This window comes from Pituophis catenifer, unplaced genomic scaffold (genome assembly GCF_029215685.1).
Source record: "Pituophis catenifer annectens isolate HBS135680 unplaced genomic scaffold, rPitCat1.0.hap2 SCAF_1, whole genome shotgun sequence".
Taxonomy (NCBI): Eukaryota; Metazoa; Chordata; class Lepidosauria; order Squamata; family Colubridae; genus Pituophis; species Pituophis catenifer.
The window spans coordinates 227,033,841-227,051,055 of NW_027256881.1; positions in this window are offsets into that span (position 1 = coordinate 227,033,841).

Consider the following 17,215-nt stretch of genomic DNA (forward strand, 5'->3'; position numbering starts at 1 on the left):
TAACTCTCACTAATTTTATTGAGTCTGATCCTGAAAATATTGCAACAAAATGCTTGTTTCTTCCTGATACCCCATATCCAGTTCCTGCTTTCTCCTCCTCCTCAATTTAGTAATCTGACATCACTGCAGAGATAGTTCCTCTCTAAGAATGTGGACACCCATTCATGTCCTTAACAGAAAGTTCCAGGATGAGACTTGAATAGGTAAGTAACTTCATTGCCAGTACCTGCTAGTTCTAATTGCAATAAAGATCAGCTTCTATTGGGTATAGCTAGCTAGCACTGTCTGTATGTTAACTCCTAAGCTTTGTTACAATGAACGGCTTGTGTTCTATAGTAGTTCTTGCTTAATAACAGTTGACATAACCAATTAAAGTTACAACGTTTCTCAAAATTTTACTTCGTTCCTCTACTCTGGCCACGCATTTGCAATTTGGGCAACCGGCTCACATTTATGACTGGCTGCAATGTCCTGCAATTACATGATCATGAGTTGCATTCAGGACAATGGCTTTGATTAACGACCAGGTGCTTCACTTAAAGGATGTGTGTGATGACTCAGGGGCTAAAGATGCTGAGCTTGTCAGCTGGAGAGCTGACAACCTGGGTTCAATACCTGAGCTCCACACAATGCACCCTTTAATTTAATGGCTGAAATAGAACTTTTCAGCTCAGTGTCAGGAATCAAATGATTAGGCAAACCATGATGAGTCACCTGGAAAAGAAAGTAAAGAAGAAGGCTGTTCTCAAAGGCTGTAAGCATGAAGAAATGAAGACCAATGAAGATGAGCTGAGAAAAAAAAAATGATTCTTTGAATTGACATTGAAGAAAGTCTTGTTAGGGAATATTTTTTTTTTAAAGGGTATGTTAATGGAATAGAGGAAATGTCTATGGAGATTTTCAGTCATCCAGGTCATGGTTGTCCCAAAGGTGCTTTTTCAAGAAGCAATCGGACTTTCTGATTTTTCTTTGAAGACGTTTTGCTTCTCATCCAAAGAGCTTCTTTAGCGCTGAAGAAGCTTCCTGGATGAGAAGCAAACGTCTTCAAAGAAAAACCAGAAAGTCCAGTTGCATCTTGAAAAAGCACCTTTGGGAATAGGGGAAAGTATAACTTTCCCAAACACTGAATATCCTTGGAATTGCAAGGGGCCAGGAAAGGAATTTCTCAAGAAAGGGTGATCCTACTTTAATGGTGTCTATCTAAAACCCCAAATAGTTCAGCAAAGGCTCTGCTATAGTCAGGAAAGTTTAAAAAAGAACACCATTGAATTTGATTCTTCAAGTGGCAGAATTCATAGAATCAACGAGTAAATAAGCATAAACAATAAAAAAAACATGTCTGGAAAATCCCAGAAAACTCAGTTCATAAATCTCTGGGGAAAAAAAAGTGTGTGTTGATCCAAGTGACATTACTGTATATTCAACTTCTCATAGTGTGAAGCACGGATAGTTTAAATATTCATGACCATCTTTCATGCTAGTCAAATGATGAGCCCCTCTGAGATCTAATTTGGTAAAAACATGTACCTTCTGCAACCATTCCAAGAGACTGGAAAAGGGAGAATGATCCTTGGTACATGTAGTTAAGCGTTCTGTACCTAATAATCATGAACTTCATCTATAGAGATATCCTTCTTGACAAAAAGAAAGGGAGGAGCATTGGCATGAGAGACAGAGGGATGGCAAATGCTTTCCCATAAATTATCATTCATACCTTTCTTCAGGCAAGGTCATCTATATTTAACCTTACGTGGTGGTAGTTTGGGGACTGTACAATTGATGGGGATGAAAGTTTGTCTTTTTTTCCCCCCAAAATACATCAACATAGTCCCTAAATTTGCCAGGCAAGGCAGAAAGGTGCATTTGCTGTAAGAGTGAGTGGTGTATGTTGCATCTTAAGGAATCAAAGAGGATCTTATTCTGGGGTACAGACAGTGGTGAAATCCAAATTTTTTTACTACCGGTTCTGTGGGAGTGGCTTGGTGGGCATGGTGTGGCTTGGTGGGTGTGGCTTGGTGGGGGTGTTAGGGGAAGGATATTGCAAAATTTCCATTCCCTCCCCACTCTTGGGGGAAGGATATTGCAAAATCTCCATTCCCACCCCACTCTGGGCCAGCCAGAGGTGGTATTTGCTGGTTCTCCGAACTGCTCAAATTTTCCGCTACCGGTTCTCCAGAACCTGTCAGAACCTGCTGGATTTGACCCCTGGGTACAGATGACTATGAAAACCACTCATTCCTCAAACTTTTGGAAAATGTAATGCGAAATTTAAGTAAACTTACAGGAAATCCTGAAGATTGCTAATGATGAATTATCAAGATTCCATGATTAGTCCTTTTGTGGACTAATTTGTGATTAGTCCTAAGGGTAAGAGCTGACCATCAATAGTCTCAACCCTAATAGGAGGTTAGACAGACTAATGAGCAATGCACAATGCATGGAGGATTCAGTGATATTACCCGAGGAACCAGAATCTACAGGCCTGTAGCTGTATTTCAGGGTCAATAGGGCAACAAAAATGACTCATTATTAACGCACATTTCCACATGTCTTGATTTCACTTAATTTCTGCTTGCCCCAGCCTCTAAGATATATAAGGCTGGGACTGTTCACTTTCTAATAAATCAGATTTGGAAGGGTTTTGGGCATTTCTGAGCAAAATGTCCCCCTTCCCCACAAATATGACATTTTAGTGCTTTTGGAATGAGATGGACCTAGGGACCAATGTTTGTTTGTGTGTGTGTGTGTGTGTGTGTTTGTGTGTGTGTGACGTTGGCACAATGTAGGCATCAAGCTTCTGTGAACCTTCCCCCCATCCCCCCTTGGGAGATAGTGGAGCTTTGCCAGGTTACAGCTGAAGAGTCTAACTTTTAAAATCTCTGAGATGGTATGGTGAAACAAGAATGACTTCTCATCTTCATCTTCACACTTTGCTACAATTCCACAGATTTTACAGCAGTAGATGAATATATTTGTTGTCTTTAGGATGCCTTGATGAGGGAGTTGTCATGCATTTTCTCCTGATAATCTGTCTTTGAATTAATCAGTTTCATTTCTGATCATACATTCCTGCACAAAATCTGTATTATGTTATAAGTGATGGATTATCTACGTAGCTGACAGTCACTTGCTTGAAAAGATCCTTGAAATTTGCTCTCAGACTAGAGGTTCTATAGCCATTGAGTTATTCTTTGATTTTTAGGCCACACCTTCCTACCCGTAATAATGGGAATAATAAGAATGAGCAACCAAGATGGCAGACCAGCCACAGCAATAAATCATAGATCTCCAGAACCTTAACACTTAATTTATCTGTAGACTTGCAGATGATTTGCAAGTATAACATGGCTAGACTAGAATTTTTATTGCAGTCAAAAATGAAGCTCAAAGATAACGTATGTTTGCCAACTGTTTTCCAAAAAAGAAAAAAAATGTTTATATTTATGTTCTAAAGATCAATATTATGCACACATCCAATTGGGGCAGGAGTTTGACCAGCATCTTGCCTTTCTTCTTCCTCGTTTCAAATCTTCCTCCTTTCAAATCTTCCTCCTTTCAAACCTTCTTCCTCCTTTCAAATGTTTAAGCTTTGAGCTTTTTCCTCCTAACACTTTCAGATTAATGGTGGTTTTAGGAGGTGGCTGAGATGTTTTTACATAAAAGCCTTTTCAAGCTTTGGAACTGCTGGCTGCCACTCCATTAGCCTCAGTCCTTCACACCACCTGAGAGTGGCTGTTATAATGGTTCATCTTCTAGAATGCTAAGTTTTTTAAACATGGTTCCAATTTGTAGCTTCTAAAAAAGGTTTTTACAAGGCAATGCAAACTGTAATAAGAAGAAGTTTGGGGAATTGGGATGCTCCACAATTTAAGGGAATGAGGTCTTAAAATTCATTAGTCATTGAGGTATAGCTCAACTAGGATTGTACTAATGACCCTTTCAAAGGAACAGATGAACCCAGGAGAACAGAATTGTGGAGGCTTGGTTTATTGCTTTGGAGTATTTGGCTCAAGGGAGCAGTTTTGCCATCTCACATTTGGTAGCAGTAGAATATTTTTGGAGGCTTAAGCTCTTCTGTATCATTATCTTCGTAAATATGCCTTTTGATACCGCTCCAGTTTTTGGTTTGGTTTTGCTTTGCTTTTCTCTTTCTACACTATTAGTTCTCCCAGTGGTGTGTGGGGTCTTTGAATAAATATGTGCATATCCAAGTGTTAAGTTAATATTTACATGCAATGGATTGGAGCTGATACATCATCACCCAGAAGCAGTCATGCTGGAAACCAAGCAGGTTAAACAAACAAATAATAAGCTAATGATTTTCCAATAACTCGGCTGCCCTACTTACATTTTTGAGATGTTATTCTTTGCTCCTTGGCATAGGAAATGATGTGAAGCTTCACCTGTAGGAGGGCTGAGGACTTTTATTTACTGCTGCTCACCGATTGATTTGTATTTCAGCACATTTTAATTTCATGTTCCATTTTAGCTTGGCTTTACCACAACTGCATAAACCTCAGCCATAGATCAAAAGTTAGAGAATAAAATGTAGCCTGCACGAAGTCCAGCATTTCATTTATTCAGTATAAGGATTTGTAGGTTTAGGCTAAACAGAAAAGGTTAGACGCCGTTTTTACTTCACAATATCATTCAATATTATCACCATTTTGCCAATAAGTGTCAGCCGATACCATGGAATGTGATCAAGAAAAGAGAGATGTTACTCAGTCCATGGTTTCCAATGAAAGGCTTTGGGCAAGGCAAAGATGGTTATTCTGAAGGGGTGGGTGATGGGATAGAGGATACTTAAATAAGGAAGCATGACCCCCAGCCTATACTAAACTTATTCATTTTATTTATTTTTTAAAAATATATATAGCCACTAACACACAGTGACTCTGGGCGGCTTACAAAAATAAAACCCAATATAAAAGTACATCATTGTATTCAATTCTTTGTTTTCAATTGTATGAAAAATGTTTTTAAGCTATAAACTGGTAAAAATGTTTAAAAAGTCAGTATATATATATATATTGATGCAGCCATATGTACTGGTATAACAATTTGAAAATAGCTGTTCATTTATTTATCATATTTGTATATCTGCCTACCTCTGACTCTTTTTGCAGGATTTTATCTATCTATATATATCTGTATCTGTATTTACATCTATATCTACTGTCTATCTATATCTACTGTCTATCTATATATCTACTGTCTATATCTATATCACCTATTTCCCTATCTCCCTATCTTCCTGTCTCTGTCTCTGTCTTTGTCTCAATTATCTCTATCTAATCTATCTCTATCACCTATATCTATCTACATCTACATTTATATCAAGATAGTACATGGTTAAAAAAAAGATACAATGGAACAATTGTATTTAAACTAGAACAAAGTCCACATTCACAGTACTCTAAATAAAATTGCTTCAGGGGAGTGAAGATAAAACAATGGAGAAATCAAAACATATTGATTTCTCTTCAGAAACAAAAGCAAAAGAGCTTAGAACTCCAGAGAAAGATTAATATGAAATTGGAGAGAGCATTCTTATTAACAAAGAACAGATGCATATTAGAGAAACGGCTCCAAATTAATCCAGTTTGGTCTAAGGAAATGCTGTCTTGAGATTTTGTGCTTACTAAAGGGAAGGCAAAGGAAAAATTATAGCCTCTTCTAATTTTATGTACAAATGTTTGGACTGACAGCTATTTCATGAACATTGTTGGTGAGACTGCCATACTGTAAAAAGCCAGCTAATGATTTATTGCACCTGCAACAATTTTGTCTTAATGATATGGCTTCAGCTGTTGAAGTTATGAAAAAAAGTTGGTAGATAGGAACGCAATCATGTGGTAAACACATTGATTGTTGATTGATTATGTGCTCTCAAGTCAGTGACAATTCTTAGTGGTCACAAAAATAGATTTTCTCCATAAAGATCTATCTCCAATAGAGCACCCATCACCATAACTGAACTGAATGTAACTGAATCTATTATTGAACAGATGGATGCATACTATTCTTATTTCTCCGTTCTGAAATGCTTATTCTTAACAGGCTTATCTTTGTCTCTCCTAGACTGTATTCATATATTCACTATTCTATAGGGCTCAGTTCTATTTTTCTCAATTGTTTTATTCAACTGTTTTCTTCTTCCTCTTTTCCTCTTCCTCTTTGTGTGTAAAATCACATCTTTGTATTTGCATAAATACATTTTCAAATATAAAAACCATCAAACTGAAATAATTATGATGGCTTCCCTCATGGGAAAGAGGAATGGCAACGTAGCCAAAGTTGTCTTTGGCCACTATGACATATTATATATCATTGTCTCAAATGTCTGTGAAGTCCCCATGATTCTTATTTGCCCTACCTGTCAAAGTTATCAGCAGAAACCTGAATATAAATTAGTGGTCTCATTCTATTTCCTGAGACACCTGCTAAAGAAGATAAGCCTTCTAGACCTAATGGGAGCTGCTTCATTTGTTACCGGCTGGGTCAGATGAATTTATTGCAGCTTAAAACTATTTGGGTAGGAAAGAAAGTGAGTATTTTGCATACCAAAAGTGCCCTGCTGCTAGCTGAGTAGAATGGTCTTCCTGACTAACTTAGATAAACTGTTAGCAAGCTGGAAGCTCACTGGGCTGCTTTCCCACTTTGTATTGCTAAAGCCAAGCAGCAGATTAGAGAGCTTTTTCCCAAGAAATAAAAAACTGATTTTCCTTCTTTCTTATATTATTGCCAAAGACCTTTGAAGGCTTTCTGGTTTGTGGGAAGTAAATCAGATGATTTTTAAAAAGAATTCCTATCTTGATTAAGTCACCTGTGATTGAAGTTTGGATCTCACTGAGCTACATTTTAGAATTTATCCTGTCACCCAGAACTATTTTTCTGCCAGCTTTTGGAAGAATTATTTTTTTTAAGCAAAAAAGAATATCATGGAAAATTGTTTGCTTCTCTATCTCTGTAAACTAGGTGAATGGTCAACTAAATGGCGAGTTCAGTTTGATTTAAGTGTAAAGTGATGTGCAATGGGGCAAAATACACTAACTTCACATGCACATTAATGGGGTCTGAGTGGTCTGTAATTAACCAGAAAAAAATATATGCTTGGGTCATAGTGGACAATGAAGATGTCAGTTCAGTGTGCAGTTACTGTGAAAAAGCCAAATACCATGCTGGAGATCATTAGGAAATAGACTGAAAATAAAATGGGTTACACTCTAGTGTGTTTGTAGTTTATATATGCCTCTGGAATTCTGCCTATAGCTGTATGCCACACCTGTAAAGGTTGTTTACTAGAGTTGGAAAATGTGAAGAAGAGAGCAAGCCAAATTATTGGGGGCCTGAAACACTTTCCTTATGAGAAAAGGCCCAAATGTTCGTGGCTCTGTTGCTTGGAAAAGGTAAACAAAAGGGCTGTAATCAACATAGAAAATCATAGATGGAATGGAGAGAAATTTTTTTTCAAAACACTAGCAATAGAGCTCATCCAAAAAAGCTGATTTGTAAACTACATATAGACACAAAGATATACACAAGAGAACAACTCCTTAAGAATATTCATTTTTGTTTCATGGAGGACAGTATAATATTCTAAATGAATGTGGTCTACTTTGGCCAAGTCCACCTTCTTTGGGAAATGGCCCAGTTGTCACAACAGAAACATTCTTAACCATCAATGCCACTTGTCTAGGAGCAACAACAGAGCCCAGTCCCTACAGGCAGCTGCCATCAACAATATTTCATAATTGCATGACCAATCCAAGAAGTACCAGGAAAAACAAATATTTTAAAACAATTTTACAAAGTAAGAAGTATTGCTCATAAGGTTATTCATTTATCTTTAAGTATAGTTTGGTGAGTTTTCCTACACAGTTTTAATTGAAAATTAGAACATATGCTAAAATCAATCTTCTTGCCAATCAATGAAGGCCCACAGATAATTGTGACTTTTGGTTATTATTGATTTCATATAATTTCCTCCCCCATCCCCATTTCTCATGTCATAATTCTTTTTTTTTTTCCACAAGAAAAGATCTTTAAACAAGAAAGATCTGGGCTGCCATACTAATCCTTATTTCACATATATAGGTGCCGTGGTGGTGCAGTGGTTAGAATACAGTATTGCAAGCTACTTCTGCTGTCTGAGTTCAACAGTTCAATTCTCACCAGCTCAAGGTTGACTCAGCCTTCCATCCTTCCAAGGTGAGTAAAATGAGGACCCAGATTGTTGGGGGCAATACACTGATTCTGTAAACCACTTAGAGAGGGCTGTAAAGCACTGTAAAGCAGTATATAAGTCTAAGTCAGGGGTCAGCAACCTGTGGCTCTGGAGCCGCATGTGGCTCTTTCATCCGTCTGCTGCGGCTCTCTGTCGCTGGTTGGCTCCACAATTGATAGGGCTTTCGGTTAGGGCAGGTAGAGGAAAAGAATGCTGCGCTAGGAGGACACTCTATGTTGGGGGAACTGGACTTCCGGTCAGCAGAGGAAAAAGGATGCTGCACTAGGAGGAAACTCTATGATGGGGGAACTGGACTTCTGGCCAGCTCCATAATTGAATGGGGGGCTTTGTGGCTCTTTGAGTGTTTAAGGTTGTTGACCTCTAGTGCTTTTGCTATATATGGCGTGATATGCTGCAGGAATTGGAGCTCTATACCATGGGAACCCCATTTCAGCCCATTAGGTAGACCAAACCATACAAATGAATACAAGGAGGCTAAAAATACTTTAATTGAGATTAGATATAATAACATTGCTTGTCTGATTGTGCTGCACCTCCTCCTCCTTGCAGTGCATTGAATCAAGGATATGTCTGCTTGAGCTGCTTCTGAACATCATCTGAACATTCTGGACTTAAAAAAAATGCTTTAGTCCCTTTCACCTAAGAAACTGCATATCTCCATCAAACCAATCTTTCTTAGTCTCAAAATCATAATAGCATATTATTCTTTTGATTCAAATAATTTTGGCAACTAAAAGAAACATTCATCTTATAATAAAGATGAATAGAATATTTTTCTTTTTCATTTCATTTTTTGTCATAAAAGATAATATTAATAAACTATTATCACTTTGTTAGCTGATAATATACTATCTAAATGCAAAGGATATGAAGATCTCTTACAGAGATGAATTTGATGCTCCATTATGCTATGAGCACCACAGTTTTATATTATCAGATCTCCATAGGCAAGACACTAGATCTGGTTTAAAACAGTTGAAGTTTTATATTGCTATTCTATACAAGATCATCTGATGTAGATTAGATGGAACATGTGATGCTTAATGATGTGATGTATAAGCCCAGCCTTCCCTCCCTTTAGCTTCACATAGAAGTTGTATAGGAATCTCTCAATCTTCTTCTAAAAGCTCCCCTAGAACAGAGTTTCAGATAAGCTGAACTATTTTTCAGATAAGCTGAACTTCAGATTCTTATGTCCCAGTGAGTAAGATCAACTTTAAAGGGCATTTATTTGGGGAAGAAATTGAAAAAAACCCAAACCCCTACTTCTATGATGCTTTCCTTAGGAGCTATATTCCTAAAACAAACATTGTGAATTGATAGTGAATTCTTCTAAAATAACATTTCAAAATCACCACTCTAAATTCTTTGAGAATTATTTTCCGCAAGATATTGAAGTGAAGTGAATGTCTCTGAACTTTTCTTTCCCAAAATAATGATTTAAATGTGCACAAGAAAGGGTTTTGACAATTGCCAACTCCTGCAAGCTCAGAGAACATGCAGCATATTATATAAATACATCAAACCTAGAATAGTAACCTAATAAATGAAATTTAATTTCTGAAAATGTAACAGGCTTAAGTGGGTGTTCCAGATTTTGATTGCCCCCCTGTAGGCAGAAGAAATATGTTCTTAATAAAGCTGTATGGATTTCTATTTAGTATGTTATCTCCAAGGATCCTTTAAAAAAGTCTGTAAAATTGGATTATTGTTGTCTCTATTTTAAGTTTACTGAAGGGATAGATAAGCATCTAGTACAAGCAAGCTATTGGAAGTGCTGTATTCTAACACAAGGCTTTATGACCAAATGCAAATGTGAGGTGATGAGATGACCAAGTTGTGTGTCTTCTACCTGGCTAATTTTATTTCAAGTTTTTAGCTAAACAAGAGTTCAGACTTGGCTCATTGTTTACATTTATTAATACCGTATAGATCAGACTATAGAAGTAAGCAAGACAGCAATGTTTCTCAACCATGGCAACTTTAAGATGTGTAGACTTCAACTTCCAGAATTCATCAGACAGCCATGGGAATTGAAGACCACACATCTTAAAGTTTCCAAGGTTGAGAAACACTGCAATTGTAGAAGGACTGGCAGAACTTGTGGGGTGGAGTTAAAAGAGGGATCAGTCTAGAATCCCCATGGAGCCACAGACAAAGTCCAATCTCCATTAAATTCTGTTGACCTTATTTAACTCCAAGTAGATGCTAACAATTAGCAGAGAATATTTCTGGGCATAGGTGGGAGCAGCAATTAATCAGTTTAATTGGACCTTCATGTGGTAACCTGATATTTTTGTGATTGACAAATAAAAGTATGGAGAGATTACTGATCCTGATCTAAAACTCCAGGAGTAATCCAATTCACCTTTGTGTCTTGCTGGATTCAGAAGAAAACTGATTTTGGTTCTCTCACAGAACATAGAAAAAAATGCAAGTATTAACTGTTATGTACCTAGGACTTCTAATGAATCTTTCTTAAAAAAAAATATTAAAACCATTTTAAAGAATAAAAAAATATTTAAAGAAAAAAGAAAATAAAGAAAAATAAGAGGTAAAAAAAGAATAAAGAAATCAGAGAGGGACAAAAAAGAGAACCAGAAAAAGAAAGACAAAAAGTAAAGAAATTGCTTCTGATTGTCTTTAGTGCAGTTATAAATGCATTTAAATTTTATCTCTTCTCTCTAAGATTGCATCTTAATTTCCTTTTTTCCCATAATGTACACTTTCTAATTGCCAAACTCATAAATCGCAAGTACATAATTACTGTCCTTTCTCTAATTAAACAAGTCAGTTCTGCCATCTCGGCTAATTCTGTCATCTTCACCATTGTAGGCATTTCCAAGTCTTTTCATCTTTGTGCATATAGTAATCTTGCTGCAGTTACCATGTACGAAAACATTAGTCCATAAATCTTTTTTTTCCAATAATGTTATTAAAGATTATATTAAATCAATTAGACAGATACAAAACCTAATATAAACTAGGTATTCTATATTTATTTATAGTATTCACTGTTGTACCCTTCCCTTGTCAACATGTTTGAGGCATACAGTCTAAAGCAGTACTTATTTTTGTTGTATCTAATCGTGTGAAGAATGATAGTGATCTCAATTTGGTCATTATGGGTAACAGATGGTCCACCAGCCATTTGAACATAATCTATGAAGTCGAGTTTTTCCAACAGGCCTACAGACAGTTCATTCGGTATTTTTTTTCTTATTATTGCTACTCTCTGCAGTCCATTATAACTCCTCCATCTGAAACAAATCAAGGCAACTTATTTCTGAGAATGAAACAAATGGATTGAAAAGCTTATAAGATATGAGATAATAAAGAAGCTCAGTAACTGTAGAATCACAAAACTGATTGATGTAACAAAACCCAAGACACAAACACTACTCTCAATGCTATTTATGCTTATGCATGGATGGTGAGTGATATTGTATATCCCAGAATATTCAAAATAATGAACTCAGTTATATATTTTATAGGAGATTATATCATAAGGGGTTCTATGAACTGGTCTCAGCAATAATAGATTTTTATTGGATATTTAAAGTGGTTACACTTGAAAAGTCCAATGTATGTGATCCAGGGTAGTGGGGAGGTTATAGAAAATGATAAAAGTTTCCACACTGCAGTCACTGATGTGCTTGATTAGATATCTGATTTATTCGATTAGATTACTGAAAAGGAGAAAAAAAGTTAACTTTTCTTTTTGTTCTTTTTGTTGTTTATAGATTAACAATTCACTCCCACCTCCAGTAGTGACTGGAATATTCATGAAACGAAAAGATTAATTTCATAGGAGAAACTTGGGTATTACTATCGTCAAAACTTTCTATTTTTTTGAACCCCTTCAATTTGTATTAAGAATATTATTACATTATTTGTATTAATTTATAGATTACTCTCAATTTTTTTAATTGAGTGGGATGAGCGGGAGGGGGGGGCAGGGCGAGCAGTGACCGGGTGGGCAGGGGTGGGGCCAACCAGAGGTGGTATTTGCCGGTTCTCTGAACTACTCAAAATTTCTGCTACCAGTTCGCCCAAACTGGTCTGAACCAGTTGAATACCACCTCTGCACTGTTACTACAAAGGATCAAAGTGAGAAGTTGGACATTTGTAAAAGGATGAAAATAAGATGTCTGCAAACAATATAATAGGACTGGGTGTCCGTTTCTCTGGTTTAAGGCATTTGTTGTGCACTTTTATTTATACTTTGAAATTTTCCTAAGACATGTGCTTTGAAACATTGGACCAGTCAGTATTTCTCAACTTTGGCAGCTTGAAGATGGGTGGACTTCAACTCCCAGAATTCTGCAGCCAGCAAGCTGGATCCACATCTCTTCAAGTTGCCAAGAATGAGAAACATGTTTCAGACTGTATCCTTGGATTTATATACAAGTATGGAGATTTAAGTACAAGTCTGAAGCAATAGACCTTCGGGCATTGCCAATGTCTATATGGGAGAACAAACTTTTCTTTGTTAAATTAAATGGCAAACAAGATCAATTCCTATTACAGAACATTTTTTTCTTTCTTCACCTGGGTCTTTTTTTGTATGTAGGTGTATATGAATTGATGGTAGCATTTTCCCTAACTCCAGTTTTGGCTGCATTTCTAATTGCCTGCTGTGTTTATTTGACTGGTAATAATTCAAAAGCTCTTTGTAGGTAATACTTCCTTTTCGATTCACAAGCAAAGCCTATCCAACATGGGAACTGTTAAACATCATTTTTAAGAAATCCAATTTCTCCATTGTATCTTGAATCCTACTGCATGCTTCAATTAACTGTCAGTGTTTTTAGGAGCTAGCTGAGCCTATTATTCTCAGTTACAGGAACACAACTCTTAAGTAAATGGTACTTTTGATATAACCTAATCCTAACTATGTGAAAGGATACATTTGAGAGTTGTAAGCAAATCTGAAGGGATGCACCAATTTAGCGAACTTTGATGGAAGCTACCTTTAAGAATAATATTTAGATCAAAGCAGGGATTTCTTTGAAAGTTATTATTTATTTATTTATTTATTTATTTATTTATTTATTTATTTATTTATTTCATATGCTGCACATCTCACCATTGAATAACTCTAGGTGGTTTACTTTACAAAACAAGCATATAAAAATATTTTAAACAGAATTAACATAATTGGATAAACTAGGAACCAGTACACAAGTAGGGAGGAGCTGGAATCTTCTTCTTAGTCCATTAGCCCTCTCTGGTATGGAATGCTTCTATCAGCGTTACAAGAAAATTAGCTGAGCCAGGTTTTAAGGCTCTTTTGGAAGGGCAAGAGGGTAGGTGCAAATCTCACTTCCAGTGGCACAATGTTCCAGGGAATGGTAGTCAAGGCAGAAATGGCTCTTCTCCTGGATCCCAACAGTCAAAGTTACGTGACTGATGGGATCCACAGTATGCCAATTTGACCAGAGCAAGTGGGGTGGGCCGATCCAGGGGTGAAATCCAGCAGGTTCTGACAGGTTCTGGAGAACCGGTAGCAGAAATTTTGAACACTTCGGAGAACCGGTAGCGGGAATTTTGAGTAGTTTGGAGCAGGGGTGAAATGCTCCCGGTTCGGACTGGATCACCTGATCCGGTAGTGATGGTGGTGGATGGTTCGGAGAACCGGAAACAAAAATCCCTACGCCCCTCACCCCCCACCATGCCCAGCTGAGCCACACGATCATCAGAGATTTTTTTTAAATTTTTAAAAGCATTTTTTCTACAACCTCTTCCGATGAAAAAATGCTTTCAAAAGTAAAAAAAAGAAAGCCTCTAATGATCGTGCAGCTCAGCTGGGATCATCAGAGGCTTTTCAAAACATTTTTTTCTGCAACCTCTTAGCCGAAGAGGTGGTAAAAAAAATGCTTTGAAAAGTCTCTGATGATCCCAGCTGAGTTCCCTGATGGTAGAGAAGCATTTTTTAAAGAGCCTCTCTGACAATCCCAGCTGAGTTCCTGATTGGCAGAGAGGCTTTTCAAAGCATTAGAAAAAATGCTTTGAAAAGTATATTTTAAAAAAGTTGGCCACGCCCACCCAGTCACATTACCCCCACCCCCACCACCAAGCCATGCCCACAGAACCGGTAGTAACAGTTTTTACATTTCACCCCTGTGCCGATCCCATTAGGGTGAGATGGTTCCTCAGGTACGGGGTGAAATTTCTGACGGGTTTTGGAGAACCAGTAGTGGAAATTTTGAGTAGTTCAGATAACTGGCAAATACCACCTCTGGCTGGCCCCAGAGTGGGATGGGAATGGAGATTTTGCAATATCCATTCTCCAGGAGTGGGGAGGGAATGGGGATTTTGCAGTATCCTTCCCCTGGAGTGGAGTGGGAATGGAGATTTTGCAGTATCTTTCCCCTGCGACGCCCACCAAGCCATGCCCATAGAACTGATAGTAAAAAAATTTGAATTCCACCACTGCTCAGGTAGATGATCCCATGACATAAAGAACTTTAAAAGTGGCAACCAATTCTTTGAATTGGACAACCAGTGCAGCTTGCAGAACAGCAGTGTTATATGGGCCATCCTAGGGTCTTCTAAGACTATCCATGCAGCTGCATTCTGTGCCATTTGTAGCTTGTGAATACTCTTCATGGGTAACCTCATGTAGAGAAAGTTGCAGTAGTCCAAATGTGAGATAACCATGTAATGAATGACTGAGCACAGGGTCTCATGATCCAGGAAATGGTGCAGTTGGTGCTCAACATGAAGTTGCACAAAGGCACCCCTAACTATGACTGTTTTTGAGGACCTATTATCCAGGGGCTAAACTCAGGGGGCTGAAACACAATCACCAGTATCAAACATGGATGTCTTCACATCTGTGGCTTTAGAGCAGATGTTTCATCTGGGACCTATAATGGTCAGTTCCTAGATTAATAATGATTTGGGATGCTTTTCTCAAACTCAGTTCCTTTAAGTTGTAAATTCTTCCACTCCCAGAATTACCTCAGTCAGAAATCGAAGTGCACACACCTTAAAGGGGCTGAGGTTGAAAAGCATTGGTTTAGGAGAGAGTTATGTCAACAATTGCCTTCTTTTAACAAAAAGATCCATCAAGGGAATTAAAAAGAAAATAAGGACTGCTGTGTCTGGATATATTTTGGGGACTTCTTGATTTTAGAACTGAAATAGTTCAGTTGTTGGAATTCTAACCCATCCCTTTCTTCTCAATAAACTTCTATTCTGTTCTGTTCTGTTCTGTTCTGTTCTGTTCTGTTCCGTTCCGTTCCGTTCCGTTCCGTTCCGTTCCGCTCCGCTCCATTCCATTCCATTCCATTCCATTCCATTCCATTCTATTCTATTCTATTCTATTCTATTCTATTCTATTCTATTCTATTCTAAACGGCCCATGTGCAGAAAACACTGGAAAGCCCAGCTATGCCTCTTTCCATCATCCTGGTAAATAGATTCATTTAATATCTTTGTATAATAACCTTCCGTATTGATTTCAGGTTTCTGAAATATGTAAAGAAAAAATACAGTAATAACAGATGTTTTACTATCAGTCATACATACATATATAGTCACAAAGGAAATAAAACAGTATTATAGAGCCTATTGACTGATTCAGACCTCATAATCACACAGTTGGTGGTTGAAAGAAATAAGATAAATGATACACAAGGCTTGGTTGCTTTGGGTATGGAAAAGAATTTAGTGTGTATACTGAGAGGGGAAAAGTAAGATTTTAATCTGTTCATTGGTTACCCTGATATAGGGTCTCTGCTTGAACAGGGGGGTTGATGAGAAGACCTCCAAGGTCCCTTCCACCTCTGTAGTTCTGTTATATCCTGAGAGAATTAACTAGTGGTTAGAAGGGGGAGAGAAGAGAGTTGTTCATTTAGTTTCAGGATACAGGAGTTTCACTCCATAGATTTGGGAGCTGCTCTGAGCTAGTTGAAAGACCGGCAGATACATAAATGATTTAAATAAACAAACAAATACATTTCCAACTCAGATTTTTGTTCAGTCAGTCAGTCCATCCGTCCTTCCATCAGTCATCTATTTTATGTGCCATTCCATTCCCCAAAACTCCAAGCATAAGGAAGAATATAAAAATATTTCATTTTAATGCATTTTCTCTCTGGTTAGAAGGTGGATACGTTGTTCGCTGCTCACTTAATAGCAAAGTTCAGCAGACAGAACTCACAGGATCTGTTCTATCTAGGAGTGTGTGTTTGTACGTGTGTGCTAAAATGACTGTTTATTCATCCTTACTCCTATCCAATTCTTCACAGATATCAGACTTGTTTTATAATCATTTCTGAATATACGTATCTTTGCCAGCTCAGTAGCCCAGAACAGATGTTGATTGTTACTCAAATACCAGAAAATCTTGCAGTCTTTGCTTCTATCTGTCAAAATCATTCCCAACCAGAAATGACATGAATCCTTTGGGGAATCCACAGATATCGAAAAATATAGCCACATCCATTACCTTCGCTGTGTTTCTGACAAATGCAGGATGAGCTATTACTACTTGCATGCCTTCAAGGGCAATGGATGCCTACAATTTCATTCAATAGCATTCCCAATTTGCTTTGTGCCTACTTGAGTCAGTTTGCAATATTCGATCTGTCTTTTCCTAGGCTCCAACTTCACATGGTGTCCTTTGAGGTTATCACGTTTCATCTAAGCAAGTGCATTCCAATATGTAGAATTGTATATTAGGTTCTTCTAACACAATGGAAATCAAAGGCTTTGAAATTGAGTTCTGTGTCCAGGAGAGAAAGCAATGAAATATGCCTTCAGAGAAATGCTTTTCAGAGTGTATCCCCATGTCCAGATGACAGTGGCAGGAGGTTGCCTTATTAACTACTTTTAAGGGTTAAAAATGTCATTCTCTTTTTCTCATCCAAATCCTAATTTGGTCGAATAGCAATAGTACTTAGACTTATAAACTGCTTCACAGCCCTCTCTAAGCAGTTTATAGAGTCAGCATAT